Source organism: Lytechinus variegatus, chromosome 7 (assembly GCF_018143015.1).
Source record: "Lytechinus variegatus isolate NC3 chromosome 7, Lvar_3.0, whole genome shotgun sequence".
Classification (NCBI taxonomy): domain Eukaryota; kingdom Metazoa; phylum Echinodermata; class Echinoidea; order Temnopleuroida; family Toxopneustidae; genus Lytechinus; species Lytechinus variegatus.
The window spans coordinates 33,190,475-33,211,299 of NC_054746.1; positions in this window are offsets into that span (position 1 = coordinate 33,190,475).

Below are 20,825 nucleotides of genomic sequence, written 5' to 3' on the forward strand. Positions count from 1 at the left end.
GTCTGTTTAAAGAGATATATAAACTTGTACGAAAAACTCCCGTTTCAAGTCAATATACACCAAATATATCATTGTTTTATGTAGGGACATATGCTCCTTTTTTCATGACTTCATAAAATGATTGCCCCATGTTAAGGTCTTAATATAAAACATTTCCTTTCCGTGATTACGTTCGCATCAGTGGAGTGGTGAGATATGTCTGCTCTCCGTGAATTCCTAAAATCAGTCCTTAAAATGTCCCATTTTCTGATCTAAATATAAAAAATTTTCGGCTCGCGCTTCGCGCTCGTATCAGTTGGTTAGTGAAATACGTATGGTCTTAATAGTGAATTCCTACAAGTAAGCCTTAGAATGCCCCGCTTCAGGTCAGAATTATCTAAATTTTCAGCTCGCGCTTCGCGCTCGCAAAATTTGATTAGTGAGGTGCGTATGATTAAAATGACAAAAGTGCTTCATGTGTTCAGATGTAATTCTAACAAAATCAGCAAGCGCTTGGCATTCGCATTAAATGACTATGGTGAGATATGTATACTATTAAGGGATTCCTAAAATATAGTTCTTAAGATCTCCCTGTTTGGGGTCAATATGTACAAAATTTTCGGCTCGCGCTTCGCGCTCGCATTGGTTAGCGAAAAAGTAACGTATCATGAATTCAAAATCGATTATAATGTCCCTTTTTAGGTCTGAATATCAAAAATTTTCAGCTCGCGCTTCGCGCTCGCATTATTTGATTGCTAAGATGCGTATTTTTATTCATGATTACAATGACTACAAGTGCTTCCTTAAAATGTCTCTATTAGGTCAGTATACCTGACAACTGAGCGCGCTTCGCGCGCTCACTAAGTGAATCAAAATTTTTGCTGGTGCCCCCCCCAATGCCGTGACCCACGGTACGCCACTGTACCTCGGTCACATTTGTTCGACGGCGGCCGTACGGCAAGTCGAAAACAGCCGTTTTAACATTTTTTTGTACCAGTTAAAAATATGTGGTTTGAATAAAAAATTAATAAAACGGCTGTTTTCGACTCGCCGTACGGCCGCCGAAGAGCAAATGTGACCGAGGTATTTTAGCGCCAGAGCCGGCTGAGCAACTGATCTGTACACAATTCAGATCCGTGGGCTGAGCGGACAAAAGCTTCAATGTCTCGCCCCACCCTACATTGCCCTTGACATCGTGATCAGAACGTTCCGGCGCCACGAACAAAATATCATCACAACGATCAAATACTCCGATTGAGATTGTTCATGCGTGTCGTGTGTAGGATGTTTCAAGGGCAGGAAGGTCTGGGAAGTTAACTTTCATTCCCACCCCTATCAGGTTAACCACCTACCATGACGTACCTGAAAATAAATCTCGTCATGAGGTTCAAGGTCACCGACACTTCCAGAAGCAATTTCAGAGCAAAAGTCATCCAGAGTCCGTAAGGGAGGGGCACTCGGCCCCCCCCCGTACGCTAGTACTACCTACATTTTATTGTTTGTATATGTAGGCCTACATGTATGTTTCCACACATTTCTATGGATTGACTGAATATAATTTGATTTGCTTAACAACACTTACATAAATGTATAGAAATATAAAATATGATGTAAGGAAATATTACCAGTATATATGACTTTGCTGCAATGCCATAATACGTTCATTGATACTTTACTATGCATTGCATGTATATCATATTTATGATAAACGATAATAGTTCTGCTGCTGTCAATTTCTACTGAGAATTGTTGATGAAATAATGGTACCACAGATCGATGTAATTATTTGGCTTTATTGCCATCGTATTGTATTCTTAAAGATGATTTATCGTTTGTTTTAATATTTTTTGATTAAATGGTAATTACCGTTGTGATGTTGTTATGAATCGTTTGGGGAAAATAATATTTTGAAATACATATCTTCGTTCAAACTAAATTAATTTATCAGTCTATTAAACATGTATGTACAGCGCCATCATCAAAATTGACTGAAATCAGGATATCGTGCGTGATGTAGAGTATACATACCTATATGTGAAAAGCAAAAATTTTATAAAGCGATTAACGGCTAGACAGATCTGATCCCCGTATAATCCTACGGAGCTCAAGCGATAGCCGGACGATGAACTGGACATCATACAACTAATGTTAGAGTATCGCACTGACATCGTACGATGCCTTGGCGATTTTCGGCCGGTGTACTCTCCTTCTTGGCATCTTACTGTGTTGTAAAATGTACAAATGCGCTAAAAAGTTGTACATGCGAAATGACCCGGTCTTTCAAGGGTCACTAATGTCAATCACATTGGCCATAAATTTATCATACATCGATGCATACCGGTCAGACATCGGCCGATAATCGGCAAATGTCTGTCCGATGTCTGCTCCAGGAGATGACCTCCGATGCAAGGGACTAGAGGACCTAAAGGGGGGCCGAATCGATGTTCAGCATAGGTGGGGGCGCCAAATTGATAAACAACCTGGGGGTGCCGTATTTATATTTTGCCTAGGGGTGCCGAATTGATGTTCGACAAAGGGGCGCCAGATTAATGTTCGTCCGGGGGGAGTCAAATTGATATTTGACACAGGGGTGCCGAATTGATGTTCGCCCGGGGGCGTCAAATTGATATTTGACACAGGGGCGCCGAATTGATGTTTGACATAGGGGTGTCAAATTGATTAACCTAAAGGGCCAAATTGATGTTTAACCTGTGGTCGCCGTATTGATGATTTGCCTAGGAGTGCCGAATCGATGTTCAGCATAGGTGGGGGCGCCAAACTGATAACCTGGGGGCGCCGTATTGATAATTTGCCTAGGATGGCCGAATTAATGTTCGACATAGGGGCGCCGAATCGATGTTCGCCGGGGGCGTCAGATTGATATTTGACACAGGGACGCCGAATTGATGTTTGACATAGGGGTGTCGAATTGATGTTCGCCCGGGGGCGTCAAATTGATATTTGACACAGGGGAGCCGAATTGATGTTTGACATAGGGGTGTCAAATTGATGTTTAACCTAAAGGGACAAATTGATGTTTAACCTGGGGGCGCCGAATCAATGTTTAATCTAAAGGGGTGCCGAATCGGTGTTCAGCATAGGTGGGGGCGCCAAATTGATAAACAACCTGGGGGCACCGTATTGATAATTTGCCTAGGATGGCCGAATTGATGTTCGACATAGGGGCGCCGACTCGATGTTCGCCGGGGGGCATCAAATTGTTATTTGACACAGGGGCGATGTTCGAACTAGGGATGGCCGATTGATGTTTTACATAGGGGCGCGAAATTTCTGTTCGCCCGAGGGGGTGGGCGTCAAATTGATATTTGACACAGGGGCGCCGAATTGATGTTTGACATAGGGGTGTCGAATTGATGTTTAACCTGGGGTCGCCGTATTGATGATTTGCCTAGGGGTGCCGAATATATGTTCGACAAAGGGGCGCCGAATTGATGTTCGCCCGGGGGGCGTCAAATTAATATTTGACACAAGGCGCAGAATTGATATTCGACATAGGGGCGCCGAATTGATGTTCGACACAGGGGGCGCCGATTGATGTTCGAACTTTGGGCGCCGGATCTTTGTTCGACATTGGGACACCGAGTCGATGTCCCATCTAGTGGGGGCGCCGAATTTGTATTCGTTTTTTTTTCGGGGGAGGGCAATCTTATATTCCACCAGGGCACCATTTCTTATTTTTTATAGTGAGAAAAAGGAAGTCATGCGGCGGAAATTATTCCGATAATTTGGGAATCATATTAAGGATAACAAGGTATTCTATATAATTTTTTTTCTGAAACCATTATCAGATCAAATGTTTCATTACAAGAGCTATTGATTATCATACGCATGTTTGTATGATCTACAGAGTACAGAACTATAAAGAAGTCAAGTGTTTAAAACTACGAAATCAGCTTCACTACTTAATTAAATATTGATTGTGAAATATGGCCCAAAAATCGAAATGGAAGGCAAAAATCCTTTGAAATTTAATTATCCCATGTTCCAAAACTTCCGAGTGTCACGCATAAATTCTGGGGAGGAAGCTAGGGGCCAGGTCCCCTTGGTTAAGTAAAAGGGAGGCGTCAAAAAGAGGAAGAACAGGAAGGAAACGAAAAGGGTGAGAAAAAAAAGTGGGAAAGAGAGAAGGCGGTGAGATAGGTGGCGCCGACCTGATGTTCGATAAAGGGGGCGCCGAATCAATGTTTAATCTAAAGGGGTACGAATCGGTGTTCAGCATAGGTGGGGGCGCCAAACTGATAAACAATCTGGGAGCGCCGTATTGATATTTTGCCTAGGGGTGCCGAATTGATGTTCGACAGAGGGGCGCCGGATTTATGTTCGCCCGGGGGGCGTAAAATGGACATTTGACACAGGGGCGCCAAATCGATGTTCGACATGGGGGGCGCCGAATTGATGTTTGACCTAGAGGGCCAAATTGATGTTCGACCTGGGGTCGCAGTATTCATGCTTTACCTAGGGCGGACGAATTGATATTCGATATAGGGGCGCCGAATTGATGTTCGAACTAGGGGGCGGCGAAATATTGTTCGACCAAGGGGTGCCGAATCGATGTTCGAGATATGGGCGCCGAATCGGCGTTTGCTCGGGGGAGGGGCGTTTAATTGATATTTGACTCAGGGGTGCCAAAATGATGTTCGACCAGGCGGCCGACTTGATGTTCGACTGAGAGTGCCGATTGATGTTCGTACTTGGGATGCCGAATCTATGTTCGACACAGGGGCACCGAATCGATGTCCGATCTAGGGGGGGGGGGCGCCGAATTTGTATTTGGATTTTGGGAGCGCCATTCTTATATTCTATCTGGGGCACCAATTCTTTCGAATTGGTAGTTTAGTGAGAAACATGTCCTGCGCAAAAGAAATACATGCGGCGGAAATTATTCCGATAATTTGGGGATCATATAGAACTATAAAGAAGGCAAGTGTTTAAAACAACAAAATCAACTTCACTCCTTACTTACTTTGTGCAATATGGCAAAAAAAGTCGAAATGGAAGGCAAACATCCTTTGAAATTCAAATATTCCAAAACTTACGAGTGTCACGGAAATATTCTGGGGAGGGGGCTAGGGGCAAGGTCTTTTGTGGTAAGCTACAGGGTGGGCGCCACGAGGAGAAAGAAGAGGGAGGAAAGGAAAAGGATGAGATTAAAAAAAAAGAATGCAGTGGGAAAGATAGAAGACGGAAAGGTAGTTGCCGCCGAATTGATGTTCGATAAAGGGAGCGCCGATAATTATGGTCGACCTTGGATTGTGTAACATAGGGGAGCTGAATCAATGTTTAACCTAAAGGGGCGTCGAATCGATGTTCAGCACAGGCGGGGCGCCGTATTGATATTTTGCATAGGAGAGCCGAATTGATGTTCGACAGAGGGGCGCCGAATTGATGTTCGCCCGGGGGCGTCAAATTGATATTTGACACTGGGGCGCCGAATCGATGTTCGACATAGGGGTGCCGAATTGATGTTTAACCGAAAGGGCCAAATGGATGTTTAACCTGTGGTCGCCTATTGATGATTTCCCTGGGGGTGCCGAATGTATATTCGACAAAGGGGCGCCGAATTGATGTTCGCCCAGGGGGCGTCAAATTGATATTTGACACAAGGCGCAGAATTGATGTTCGACATAGGGGCGCCAAATTGATGTTCGACAGAGGGGCGCCGGATTTATGTTCGCCCGGGGGGGCGTAAAATTTATATTTGACACAGGGGCGCCAAATCGATGTACGACATGGGGGCGCCGAATTGATGTTTAACCTAGAGAGCCAAATTGATGTTCGACCTTGGGTCGCAGTATTCATGCTTTACCTAGGGCGGACGAATTGATATTCGACATAGGGGCGCCGAATTGATGTTCGAACTAGGGGGCGCCGAAATATTGTTCGACATAGGTGCGCCGAATTGATGTTCGACACAGGCGGGGCGCCGTATTGATATTTTGCATAGGAGAGCCGAATTGATGTTCGACAGAGGGGCGCCGAATTGATGCTCGCCCGGGAGCGTCAAATTGATATTTGACACTGGGGCGCCGAATCGATGTTCGACATAGGGGTGCCGAATTGATGTTTAACCGAAAGGGCCAAATGGATGTTTAACCTGTGGTCGCCTATTGATGATTTCCCTGGGGGTGCCGAATGTATATTCGACAAAGGGGCGCCGAATTGATGTTCGCCCAGGGGGCGTCAAATTGATATTTGACACAAGGCGCAGAATTGATGTTCGACATAGGGGCGCCAAATTGATGTTCGACAGAGGGGCACCGGATTTATGTTCGCCCGGGGGGGCGTAAAATTTATATTTGACACAGGGGCGCCAAATCGATGTACGACATGGGGGCGCCGAATTGATGTTTAACCTAGAGAGCCAAATTGATGTTCGACCTTGGGTCGCAGTATTCATGCTTTACCTAGGGCGGACGAATTGATATTCGACATAGGGGCGCCGAATTGATGTTCGAACTAGGGGGCGCCGAAATATTGTTCGACATAGGTGCGCCGAATTGATGTTCGACACAGGGGGCGCCGATTGATGTTCGAACTTTGGGCGCCGAATCTTTGTTCGACATTGGGACACCAAACCGATTTCCCATCTAGTTGGGGGCGCCGAATTTGTATTCGATATTTTTTTTGGGGGGGGGACAATCTTATATTCCACCGGGGCACCAATTCTTTCTTATTTCTTATAGTGAGAAACATGTCCTGCGCAAAAGGAATACATGCGGCGGAAATTATTTCCATAATTTGGGAATCATATTGAGGATAACAAGTTATTCAATATTTCTTTTTCTGAAACCATTATCAGATCAAATGTTTCATTACAAGAGCTATTGATTATCATAGGCATGTTTGTATTATCTACAGAGTACAGAACTATAAAGAAGTCAAGTGTTTAAAACTACAAAATCAGTTTCATTACTTAATTAAATATTGATTGTGCAATATGGCCCTAAAATCGAAATGGAAGGCAAAAATCCTTTGAAATTTAAATATCCCATGCTCCAAAACTTCCGAGTGTCACGCATAAATTCTGGGGAGGAAGCTAGGGGCCAGGTCCCCTTGGTTAAGTAAAAGGGAGGCGCCAAAAAGAGGAAGAACAGGAAGGAAACGAAAAGGGTGAGAAAAAAAAGGAGTGGGAAAGAGAGAAGGCGGTGAGATAGGTGGCGCCGACTTGATGTTCGATAAAGGGGGCGCCGAATCAATGTTTAAACTAAAGGGGTGCCGAATCGGTGTTCAGCATAGGTGGGGGCGCCAAACTGATAAACAATCTGGGAGCGCCGTATTGATATTTTGCCTAGGGGTGCCGAATTGATGTTCGATAGAGGGGCGCCGGATTTATGTTCGCCCGGGGGGCGTAAAATGGACATTTGACACAGGGGCGCCAAATCGATGTTCGACACGGGGGGCGCCGAATTGATGTTTAACCTAGAGAGCCAAATTGATGTTCGACCTGGGGTCGCCGTATTGATGCTTTACCTAGGGGTGCCGAATATATGTTCGACATAGGGGCGCCGAATCGCTGTTTGCCGGGGGTGTCAAATTCTTATTTGACCCAGAGGCGATGTTCGAACTAGGGATCGCCGATTGATGTTTTACATAGGGGCGCGAAATTTCTGTTTGCCCGAGGGGGGCGTCAAATTCATATTTGACACAGGGGCGTCGAATTGATGTTTGACATAGGGGTGTCGAATTAATGTTTAACCGAAAGGGCCAAATGGATGTTTAACCTGGGGTCGCCTATTGATGATTTGCCTAGGGGTGCCGAATATATGTTCGACAAAGGGGCGCCGAATTGATGGTCGCCCGGGGGCGTCAAATTGATATTTGACACATGGGCGCAGGATTGATGTTCGACATAGGGGCGCCAAATTGATGTTCGACAGAGGGGCGCCGGATTTATGTTCGCCGGGGGGGGGGGCGTAAAATTGATTTTTGACACAGGGGCGCCAAATCGATGTTTGACATGGGGTCGCCGAATTGATGTTTAACCTAGAGGGCCAAATTGATGTTCGACCTGGGGTCGCAGTATTCATGCTTTACCTAGGGCGGACGAATTGATATTCGACATAGGGGCGCCGAATTGATGTTCGAACGAGGGGGCGCCAAAATATTGTTCGACCAAGGGGTGCCGAATAGATGTTCGAGATATTGGCGCCAAATCGGTGTTTGCTCGGGGGGCGTTTGATATTTGACTCAGGGGTGCCAAAATGATGTTCGACCAAGCGGCCGACTTGATGTTCGACAGAGAGTGCCGATTGATGTTCGTACTTGGGGTGCCAAATCTATGTTCGACACAGGGGCACCGAATCGATGTCCGATCTAGGGGGAGGGGGCGCCGAATTTGTATTTGGATTTTGGGGGCGCCAATCTTATATTCTATCTGGGGCACCAATTCTTTCGAATTGGTAGTTTAGTGAGAAACATGTCCTGCGCAAAAGGAATGCATGCGGCGGAAATTATTCCGATAATTTGGGAATCATATAGAACTATAAAGACGGCAAGTGTTTCAAACAACAAAATCAACTTCACTCCTTACTTACTTTGTGCAATATGGCAAAAAAAGTCGAAAAGGAAATCAAACATCCTTTGAAATTCAAATATTCCATGTTCCAAAACTTACGAGTGTCACGGAAATATTCTTGGGAGGGGGCTAGGGGCAAGGTCTTTTTTGTAAGCTACAGGGGTGGCGCCACTAGCAGGAAGAAGAGAGAGGAAATGAAAAGGAAGAGATAAAAAAAAAAAAAACAAAGAATGCAGTGGGAAAGAGAGAAGACGGAAAGGTAGTTGCCGCCGAATTGATGTTCGATAAAGGGAGCGCCAATATTATGGTCGACCTTGGGTTGTGTAACATAGGGGAGCTGAATCAATGTTTAACCTAAAGGGGCGCCTAATCGATGTTCAGCACAGGCGGGGTGCCGTATTGATATTTTGCATAGGAGAGCCGAATTGATGTTCGACAGAGGGGCGCCGAATTGATGCTCGCCCGGGGGGCGTCAAATTGATATTTGACACTGGGGCGACGAATCGATGTTCGACATAGGGGTGCCGAATTGATGTTTAACCGAGAGGGCACAATTGGTGTTTAACCTGTGGTCGCCGCATTGATGATTTGCCTAGGATGGCCGAATTGATGTTCGACATAGGGGAGTCGAAATGATGTTCGAACTAGGGGGCGCCGAAATTTTGTTCGACCAAGGGGTGCCGAATTGTTGTTCGCCCGGGGAAGGGGCGTCAAATTGATATTTGACAGAGGGGCGCCAAAATCATTTTCGACTGGGGGGCTGACACTATGTTCGACATAGGGGTCGCCGCATTGATGATTTGCCTAGGATGGCCGAATTGATGTTCGACAAAGGGGAGTCGAAATGAAATTCGAACTAGGGGGCGCCGAAATTTTGTTCGACCAAGGGGTGCCGAATTGTTGTTCGACATATGGGTGTCGAATCGATGTTCGCCCGGGGAAAGGGGCGTCAAATTGATATTTGACAGAGGGCTGCCAAAATTATTTTCGACTGAGGGGCTGACACTATGTTCGACATAAGGGGCGCCGATGGATGTTCGAACTTGGGGCGCCGAATCTTTGTTCGACATTGGGGCACCGAATCGATGTCCGATTTAGGGGGGGGCACCAAACGTGTATTCGATTTTTGGGGCGCCAATCTTATATTCCACCGGGGGCACCAATTCTTTTGAATTGCGAGTTGTAGTGAGAAACATGCCCTACGCAAAAGGAATACATGCGGCGGAAACTATCCCGATACTTTGGGAATGATATTAAGGATTACAAAGTATTCAATATTATTTATTTTTATGAAACCATTATCAGATCAAATATCTATACAATTACGTAATGTTTCATTGCAAGAGCTATTGATTACCATACGCATGTTTATATGATCTACAGAACTATAAATAAGTCAGGTGTTTAAAACTACAAAATCAACTTCAGTACTAAATTAGATATCGGTTGTGCCATATGGCAAAAAAATCGAGATGGAAGGCAAAAATCCTTTGAAATTTAAATATCCCATGTTCCAAAACTTGCGAGTGTCGAGGAAAATTCTGGGGAATGGAAGCTTAGGGCCAGGTCCCCTTGGTAAGCGAAAATGGGGGCGCAAAAAGAAGAAAAGAGAGGAAAAGAAAAGGGTGAGAAAAAAGAAGAGAAAGCAGTGGGGAAGAGAAAGCAGTAGGAAAGAGAGAAGGGGGAGAGATAGGTGACGCGAAGTGATGTTCGATAAAGGGAGCACCGAAATAATGGTCCACCTTGGGGTGATTCGACATAGAGGCGCCGAATGAACGTTCAACCTAAAGGGGTGCCGAATTGTTGGCGCCAAATTGTTGTTCGACATAAGGGTGCCGAACCGATGTTCGCCCGGGGGGCGTCAAATTGATATTTGACATAGGGGCGCCGAATAAATGTTTAACCTAAAGGGGCGCCGAATCGATGTTCAGCATATGTGGATGTGGGGGCGCCAAATTGATAAACAACCTGGGGGCGCCGTATTGATGTTTTGCCTAGGGGTGCCGAATTTATGTTCGACATAGGGGCGCCGAATTTATTTTTTTAACCAAGAGGGCTTAATTGATTTTCAACCTTAGGTCGTCGTATTAATGCTTTGCCTAGGGTGGACGAATTGATGTTTGACATAGGGGCGCCGAATTGATTTTTTTTTAACTAAGAGGGCCAAATTGATGTTCAACCTTTGGTCGCCGTATTGATGCTTTGCCTAGGGGTGCCGAATAAATGTTCGACATAAGGGCGCCGAATCGATGTTCGCACGGGGGAGGGGGCGTTAAATTGATATTTGACACCGGGGCGCCGAAATGATGTTCGACCAAGCGGCCGACTTGATGTTCGACATAGGGTGCCGATTGATGTTCGAACTTAGGGCGCCGAATCTATGTTCGACATAGGGGCACCGGATCGATGTCCGATCTAGGGGTGGGGACGCCGAATTTATATTCGATATTTGGGTTGCCAATCTTATATTCTACCGGGGGAACCAATTCTTTCGAATTGCTAGTTTAGTGACAAACATGTCCTACGCAAAAGGAATACATGCGGCGGAAATTATTCTGATAGTTTGGTAATCATATTAAGGATTACAAAGTATACAGTATAATTTCTTTTTCTGAAACTATTTTTAGATCAAGTATCTATAAGATTAAGTAATGTTTCATTACAAGAGCTATTGATTACCATACGCATATTTGTATGATCTACAGAACTATAAAGAAGGCAAGTGCTCAAAACTACAAAATCAACTTCAGTACTAGATTAAATATCGGTTGTGCCATATGGCAAAAAAAATCGAGATGGAAGGCAAACATCCTTTGAAATTGAAATATTCCATGTTCCAAAACTTACGAGTGTCATGAAAATATTCTGGGGAGGGGGGCTAGGGGTCAGGTCCCCTTGGGAAGCGAAAAGAGAGGCGCCAAAAGGAGGAAGAAAAGAGAGGAAATGATGTTCGACCAAGCGGCCGACTTGATGTTCGACATAGGGTGCCGATTGATGTTCGAACTTAGGGCGCCGAATCTATGTTCGACATAGGGGCACCGAATCGATGTCCGATCTAGGGGTGGGGACGCCGAATTTATATTCGATATTTGGGTTGCCAATCTTATATTCTACCGGGGGAACCAATTCTTTCGAATTGCTAGTTTAGTGACAAACATGTCCTACGCAAAAGGAATACATGCGGCGGAAATTATTCTGATAGTTTGGTAATCATATTAAGGATTACAAAGTATACAGTATAATTTCTTTTTCTGAAACTATTTTTAGATCAAGTATCTATAAGATTCAGTGTTGTAGTCAAGGCTCAAACCTTCAAGGCCAAGGCCAAGGCCAAGGCTTTAATACCCAAGGCCAAGGCTTCAATAACCAAGGCTGAGGCCAAGGCATGGAAACCCAAGGCCAAGGCCAAGGCCTGAAAACCTCAAGGCCAAGGCCAAGGCATTTCAATTGTACAATACATGGAAAAAAAAAATTAGACAACAATGCTTAGGCGGCATACATGACACACAGGACCAATGTATAAAAGGTGTGAGCGAGCAAAATTTTTGACCCTTGTACATTTAAAACGAAAATAATTTCATGATAGATCATGTAGATTTAGACATAAAAACATTTAATTATTGTTCTAGGCGATTCACATTGCAATAATTATTATTACCAAGGTGATCTGATCCTGGCATGCCCATTCTCAACATATGTCTTTCTCCTCTACCTGGTACAGGGGAGGCAGAATGTAATTTTTTTTGGGGGGGGGAGGTCAAAGCAAAAAATGCACTTACAATATAAGTCAAAATGAAAATTTTGGTGCAGTTCAGCAAAGCTTTTATAAGGGATTTCCAATTGATAAGACAGATATTTTGATTTAGGCTTTAATTTCCCGCTATAGAAAGCAGTGTTGTAGTCAAGGCTCAAACCTTCAAGGCCAAGGCCAAGGCCAAGGCTTTAATACCCAAGGCCAAGGCTTCAATAACCAAGGCTGAGGCCAAGGCATGGAAACCCAAGGCCAAGGCCAAGGCCTGAAAACCTCAAGGCCAAGGCCAAGGCATTTCAATTGTACAATACATGGAAAAAAAAAATTAGACAACAATGCTTAGGCGGCATACATGACACACAGGACCAATGTATAAAAGGTGTGAGCGAGCAAAATTTTTGACCCTTGTACATTTAAAACGAAAATAATTTCATGATAGATCATGTAGATTTAGACATAAAAACATTTGATTATTGTTCTAGGCGATTCACATTGCAATAATTATTATTACCAAGGTGATCTGATCCTGGCATGCCCATTCTCAACATATGTCTTTCTCCTCTACCTGGTACAGGGGAGGCAGAATGTAATTTTTTTTTGGGGGGGAGGTCAAAGCAAAAAATGCACTTACAATATAAGTCAAAATGAAAATTTTGGTGCAGTTCAGCAAAGCTTTTATAAGGGATTTCCAATTGATAAGACAGATATTTTGATTTAGGCTTTAATTTCCCGCTATAGAAAGCAGTGTTGTAGTCAAGGCTCAAACCTTCAAGGCCAAGGCCAAGGCCAAGGCTTTAATACCCAAGGCCAAGGCTTCAATAACCAAGGCTGAGGCCAAGGCATGGAAACCCAAGGCCAAGGCCAAGGCCTGAAAACCTCAAGGCCAAGGCCAAGGCATTTCAATTGTACAATACATGGAAAAAAAAAATTAGACAACAATGCTTAGGCGGCATACATGACACACAGGACCAATGTATAAAAGGTGTGAGCGAGCAAAATTTTTGACCCTTGTACATTTAAAACGAAAATAATTTCATGATAGATCATGTAGATTTAGACATAAAAACATTTGATTATTGTTCTAGGCGATTCACATTGCAATAATTATTATTACCAAGGTGATCTGATCCTGGCATGCCCATTCTCAACATATGTCTTTCTCCTCTACCTGGTACAGGGGAGGCAGAATGTAATTTTTTTTGGGGGGGGGAGGTCAAAGCAAAAAATGCACTTACAATATAAGTCAAAATGAAAATTTTGGTGCAGTTCAGCAAAGCTTTTATAAGGGATTTCCAATTGATAAGACAGATATTTTGATTTAGGCTTTAATTTCCCGCTATAGAAAGCATAGCGAGCAAGTGGTTTTGAAAAAAAAATCAATTTTGAAGTTGTAAAACTTGATTTTGGGTCAATTATGGTGCTAATCACTGTTAAAGGGCATCCTTGCGAGATGTTGTAATAAGATGTAATAAGAAATGAAATTTAAATATTTTGAGCTGTTTTTGTAATCATGAAAAAGGTGTGCATCTTACTAAACAAATTAACGCGAGCACAAAACACAAGCTGAAATTTTTACTGACCAGAAAAGGAAGCAGTTCTGGACTGCATTTAGTGACTCATAAATAGGATACATAACTTACCAATTAAATAATGCGAGCGCAAAGCGCGAGCTCAAAAATTTGTAATATTTCGACCTAAAAACTAGACATTCTAAGCATTTTTTTGTGTAAATTGAATGCGAACCTTACTTAACAATAATTTATGCAAGCACAATCCAAAATTTGTTGATTTTGAAACCTACAATTTTGCTCTGTATGCCATGCTTGGCCCCTCAAAATTTTTGGCTCATCATGCCATTGATGCCATAGCCCATTTGGAAATGACGAAATTGAAGTTTGTGTTCAAGTTTACCGAATCTTTTCAGAATATCATTAAGACTTAAAACATTCTTGTTGGTCAAAGAAAATAATACAAGGAAAACCTAATGGAATAGAAATCAACCTTGTTATCATTCTTTAGAGTAAGCTATTTTTAAAGTATGAAAATTGTTGTCAAAATTGCAGTCAGATCTGTCAGAATTATTCCTGTCATAAAATCAGTATAATCAGTGGTGTACCGTGGGTCACGACATTGGGGGGCACCAGCAAAAACTTGGAACTGCCTAGTGAGCTCGCAAAGTGCGCCCAGTTGCCAGGTATACTGACCTAATAGAGATATTTTTATAAGGACAGTGCCAATAAACGGACATGTATCTCACTAGTCAAATAATGCGAGCGCGAAGCGCGAGCTTAAAATTTTTGATATTCAAACCTAAAAAGGGACATTACAATCAATCTTTTGTAATCATGATACGTACCTGTCTCGCTAAATAATGCGAGCGCGAAGCGCGAACTGAAATTTTTGTAAATATTGACCCCAAACAGGAAGATTTTAAGGACTATATTTTAGGAATCTTTTATCTATTAAGATTATACACATCTCACCATAGTCATTTAATGGGAGTGCCAATAAGCGCTTCCTGATTTTGTTAGAATTACATCTAAACATGCACATAAAGCACTTGTAATCATGATTAACATACCCATCTCACTAATCAAATCTTGCGAGCGCAAAGCGCGAGCTGAAAATTTAGGAAATTCAGACCTGAAGAGTGGCATTTTAAGGCTTGTTTGTAGGAATTCAAGAACACCTTACGTAGTTCACTAACCAAATGATGCGAGCGCGAAGCGCGAGCTGAAAATTTTTGATATTCAGATCAGAAAACAGAAAAAGAGACATTTTAAGGACTCATTCTAGGAATTGATGGAGAGCAGACATCTTTCACCAATCCACTACTGCGAACGTAAGCACAGACAGGAAATGTTTTATATTAAGACCTTAAAATGGGACAATCACTTAAAGTATTCATGAAAAAGAAGCATACTATTGTTCATGTAAAAGAATAACTCTAAGTGCGAGGAAATATATTTGGTAGTTTGGTGTATATTGACTTGAAAACGGGAGGTTTTAGTATTACAGGATTATATATCTCGGTAAACAGACAATGGGAGCACCAGGAACAATGAAGACATAATATATGCCCTGAGCCAATTATGTTTCATTTATATGAAAAAAATGTTTCTTATGTAATGTAACATAACATAATTATGACATTATAATGAACATTAATGTCTTCTTTCCCACTACGTTTCTCTTCCTTTCTCCCTCTTTTCCTCCTTTTTTTTTTAGTCAGCCGATAGGGGGGGGGGGCATGTTGGCACGTGCCCCCATGCCCCCCCTGTAATTACGCCACTGACTATAATCCTAATCATAATTATTATTGATATTGTCATTATCCTTATTAGTCATGATTACATCATATTACCAATAAATAATATTAATTTTCATCATTTCTCTTTGTTACATAATTATGTGATGATAATTGCAATTGATGGCACTGCTAAGTACACTTACTGCTTCTGCTGCGGCTGACTGGTAGTATTTAGTGTCATTAGATGTACAGAACAATTGAAACATTTATAATTACTTTTATAAAACAAATGAAAGTACAAAATACAAAATGCCTTGAAAAAGCCTTGAAAATGCCTTGAAATTTCAAGGCTCAAAATCCTCAAGGCCAAGGCCAAGGCCCTCTCAAGGCCAAGGCTTGAATGTTCAAGGCCAAGGCTTTGAAAAAATAGGCCTTAAGGCGCCTTAAGGCCAAGGCCGAGCATCAAGGCACTACAACACTGATAAGATTAAGTAATGTTTCATTACAAGAGCTATTGATTACCATACGCATATTTGTATGATCTACAGAACTATAAAGAAGGCAAGTGCTCAAAACTACAAAATCAACTTCAGTACTAGATTAAATATCGGTTGTGCCATATGGCAAAAAAAATCGAGATGGAAGGCAAACATCCTTTGAAATTGAAATATTCCATGTTCCAAAACTTACGAGTGTCATGAAAATATTCTGGGGAGGGGGGCTAGGGGTCAGGTCCCCTTGGGAAGCGAAAAGAGAGGCGCCAAAAGGAGGAAGAAAAGAGAGGAAGGAAAAGGTGAGAAAAAAGAAGAGAAAATAGTGGGAAAGAGAGAGGGGGAGAGATAGGTGGCGCCGCATTGGTGTTCGATAAAGGGGACGCCGAAAATACGGTCGTTCTTGGTGTGATACGGCATAGGGGCGCCGAACCAATGTTTAACCTAAAGGAGCGCCATATTGATGCTCAGCATAGGTGGGGCGCCAAATTGATAAACAACCTGGGGCGCCGTATTTATGTTTTGCCTAGGGTTGCCAAATCGATGTTCGACATACGGGCGCTCAATTGATGTTGGAACTAGGGGACGCCGAAATTTTGTTCGACCAAGGGGTGCCGAATTGATGTTCGACATAAGGGCGCCGAATCGATGTTCGCCCGGGGGGACGTCAAATTGATATTTGACACAGGGGCGCCGAAATGATGTTCGACCAAGGGGCCGACTTGATGTTCTGGGGAGGGGGGCTAGGGGCCAGGTCCCCTTGGGAAGCGAAAAGAGAGGCGCCAACAGGAGGAAGAAAAGAGAGGAAGGAAAAGGGTGAGAAAAAAAAGAAGAGAAAGCAGTGGAAAAGAGAAAAGTGGGAGAGATAGGTGGCGCCGAAGTGATTTTCGATAAAGGGGACGCCGAAATTATGGTCACCTTGGGGTGATACGACTTAGGGGCGCCGAATCGATGTTCAGCATAAATGGCGGCGTAAAATTGATAAACAGCCTTGGGACGCCGTATTGATGTTTTGCCTAGGGGTGCCGATTTGAAGTTCGACATAGGGGCGTCGAATTAGATGTTCGCCCGGGGGCGTCAAATTTATATTTGACACAGGGGCGCCGAAATGATGTTCGACCAAGGGGCCGACTTCATGTTCGACATAAGGGACGCCGATTGATGTTTAACCTAGAGGGCCAAACTTTGTTCAACCTCGGGTCGCCGTATTGATGCTTTGCCGAGGGTGGCTGAATTGATGTTCTACACAAGGGCGCCAAATTAATGTTCGAATAATTTGGCGCCGAAATTTTATTCGACCAAGAGGTGCCAAATCGATGTTAACCCGGGGGCGTCAAATTGATATTTGACACAGGGGCGCCGAAATGATGTTCGACCAAGGGGCCGACTTGATGTCCGACATATTGGCCCCGATTGATGTTCGAACTTGGGGCGCCAAATCTATGTTCAATTATTACATGTGGCGGAATATATCCCGATAATTTTGGAATCATATTAAGGATTACAAGGTATACAATATATATATTTCTTTTTTATGAAACGATTGTAAGATCATTACAAGAGCCTTTGGTTACCATAGGCATGTTTGTATGATCTACAGAACTATACAGAAGGCAAGTGTCTAAAACTACAAAATCAACTTAACCGCGTAATTAATGAAATATCGGTTGTTCAATATGGCAAAAAATCGAAATGGGAGGCAAAATCCTTTGAAATTTAAATTTCAGATGTTCAAAAACTAACGAGTGTTATGCGCTTATTCTGGGGTTGTTAGGGGCCCGGGGCCCGTGTAGGGAATCAGGGGATCCCAGAAGGAGGAAGAAAAGAGAGGAAAGGAAAACGGGGAGAAAAAAAAGAGACAGCAGTGAGAAAGAAAGAGAGAAGAGGAAAGAGACGAGGCACCGAAGTGATGTTCGACCTAGGGGGAAGGGGCGCCAAATTGTTTTTTTTACCCTGGGGCGCCAAATTTATGTTCGATATATGTGGCGCTGGAATGATGGTTGACCTAGGGGTGATCCGATATCGGGGTGCCGAATCAATGTTCAACCTACATGGGCGCCGAATTGATGTTCTACATAGGGGTCCCGGATTGATGTTTGACCAAGGGCGCTTAATCGATGTTCAACCTAGGGGCACTGAATCGATATTCAGCCTAGGCGGGGGCGCCAAGTTGATGTACAACCTGGGAGCGCCGTATTGATATCTTGCCTAGGGGTGCCGAAATCGATGTTCTCCATAGGGGCGCCGAATTAGTGTTAGCCCTGGGGGTGGCGTCAAATTGAAAAATTAGACACAGGGGCGCCGAATTGATCTTTAAACTAGGGAGCGCCAAATTAATGTCTAACCTAAGGGGGGCACCAAATAGATTTTCGACCAAGGGACGCCGAAATGATGTTCGACCTATGGGGCGGCGATATTGATATTCATGATAGGGCCGCTGAATTAATATTCGACAAAGGGGCGCCGGATTGATTTTCGGCTTAGAGTGGCGTCGAAATGATGTTCCACATAAAAGCGAGTAATTGATATTCAACCTAGGATCGCCGAATTGATGTTCAACCTGGGGAGAGGGTCGCCGATTTGATATTCGACATAGGGGCACCGAATTGTTTTGACCTAGAGGGTGCGCCGAAATGATGTTCGACCAAGAGGCGCCGAATCGATGTTAGAGACAGGGGGAGCTGAAGTGATGTCCACCTAGCGGGAGCAGAATTGATATTCTACATAGGGGTGCTGAATTGATATTCGATACAGGGGCGATTATTTGATGTTCTACCTAAGGGCGCCGAATCGATGTACAACCTAGGGGGAGGCGGCGAATTGACGTTCGACCTTGGGGCGCCGAATTGATATGCGACCAAGGGGGCGTCGAATCGATGTTCGACAAAGGGGCATCGAATTGATGTCTAACCTAGGGGGCGAAAAAATGAGATACATGTTTTGCCCAAAGTGATTACATGTGGCGGAAAATATCCTGATAATATAGGAATCATGTTCAAGATTACAAAACAGTACAAAATCATTGTTCATGCCAGTATGTATTCTGAAACCATTATAAGATCAAATATCTATAAAATTACATAATGTCTCATTATAAGAGCTATTGGTTACCATAGGCATGTTTGTATGATCTACAGAACTATACAGAAGACAAGTGTCTAAAACTACAAAAACACCTTAATTGCTTAATGAAATATCATTTTCGCCGAATTGATGTTTAATCGGGAGAAGGGGCGACGGAGAAATGTTTAACCTAGGGGCGCAAAATTGATGTTCGGTGTAGGGGCCGCCGAAATAATGGTCGACCGAGGGGCGATCTGACATAGGGGTGCCGAATCAAAGTTCAACCTAGGGGGCGCCGAATTGATATTACACCTAGGGGTGCAATTGATGTTCGACATCGGGGCACCGAATCGATGTTCAGCCTAGGGGGCGCCAAATTGATGTACAACCTGTGGGACGCCGTATTGATATTTGATAGAGGGGGCGCCGAGTTGATGTTCGACCAAGGGGCGCCGATTCGATGTTCATCCTAGAGGGGGCCGAGATGATGACTAATGGGCGCCGAATTGATGTTCGACATTGTGGGCGCCGTATTGGTATTTTAACTAGAGGCGCTGAATTGATGCTCAATAAATGAGGGGGCGGAATTGATATTCTACCTAGGGGCAGCGAATGGTGTTTTACCTAATTGATGCTCGACATAGGAGGAAGTTCCGTATTATTGTTTTCACCAGGGTCGCCAAATTTGTTCCATATGGTGGTCGACGAGTTGATGTTCGACCTTGGGGCGCCGAAGTGATGTTCTACATGGGGGTACCGAATCGATGTTTAGCCTATGAGGGGGTGCCGAATTGATGTTCACCTTGTGGGAAGGGGGGCGCCGAATATATGTTTTGCCTAGGATGCCGAATTGATGTTCGACATAGGGGCGCCGAAATGATGTTAAAGTTAAACCTACTCAAGAAGAAGAACAAAATATAGTATATTCACGTTTCATTTCATTCGATTCATCGGATACGCATTGTCTTTATGGTTACAAAGAGTACGTAGAATGTCAATTTTTCTAGTCGGAAAATGGAATATTTCAGCTCACGATTCGCGCTCGCATCAGTTGTTCAATCAGATACCTATTCTATTTTCATTTTCCGATCTGAAAACTGGACACAAGGCGCTTTTTTATTTTAATTTGAACGGGAGGAGTGAATGAAACGAGGTCATCATAGGGCTATACAGTGGCATATTCTCGGGGGATGAGGGCACGTGCCCCCCCCCCCATCGGCTGGCAAAAATAAAATAAAAATACGGGGAAAGGAGAAAAAGAGGGAGAAAGGAAGAGAAACGTAGTGGGAAAGAAGCTATTGTTCATTATAATGTTACATCATTTTTATTATATGTTATGTTACTTTATATTACGTAAGGCTCTCAATTATAATAATTGCAGAGGGTGCAAAACACCTACGCAAGGCTTGTTTGTACACTGTTAAAAAAAACTGATTTTACAGAAAAAGGGAGATTTTGCAGAAATAACAAATAACAGAATTATTCTTTAAATCTATTAGAAAAAAAAACAGGAATTTTTCTGCAATTTAACAGAACAAGTCTGTTTAAAAGGGGGAAAATGTTTTTTTATTTAATGAAATTTGTAAGGTTTCATACACAAAATACCAATTTCCTGTCAGATTACGCAAAATCTGGAAAGATTACAAGTGTTCGCGAGACTACATTGGTTACCAATATGGCAGAGAATAGCATTCAAAGTCTTACTTATCATTTATACAAGCACTTCTTGGTCAAGCTCCTGGCTACATTACAGAA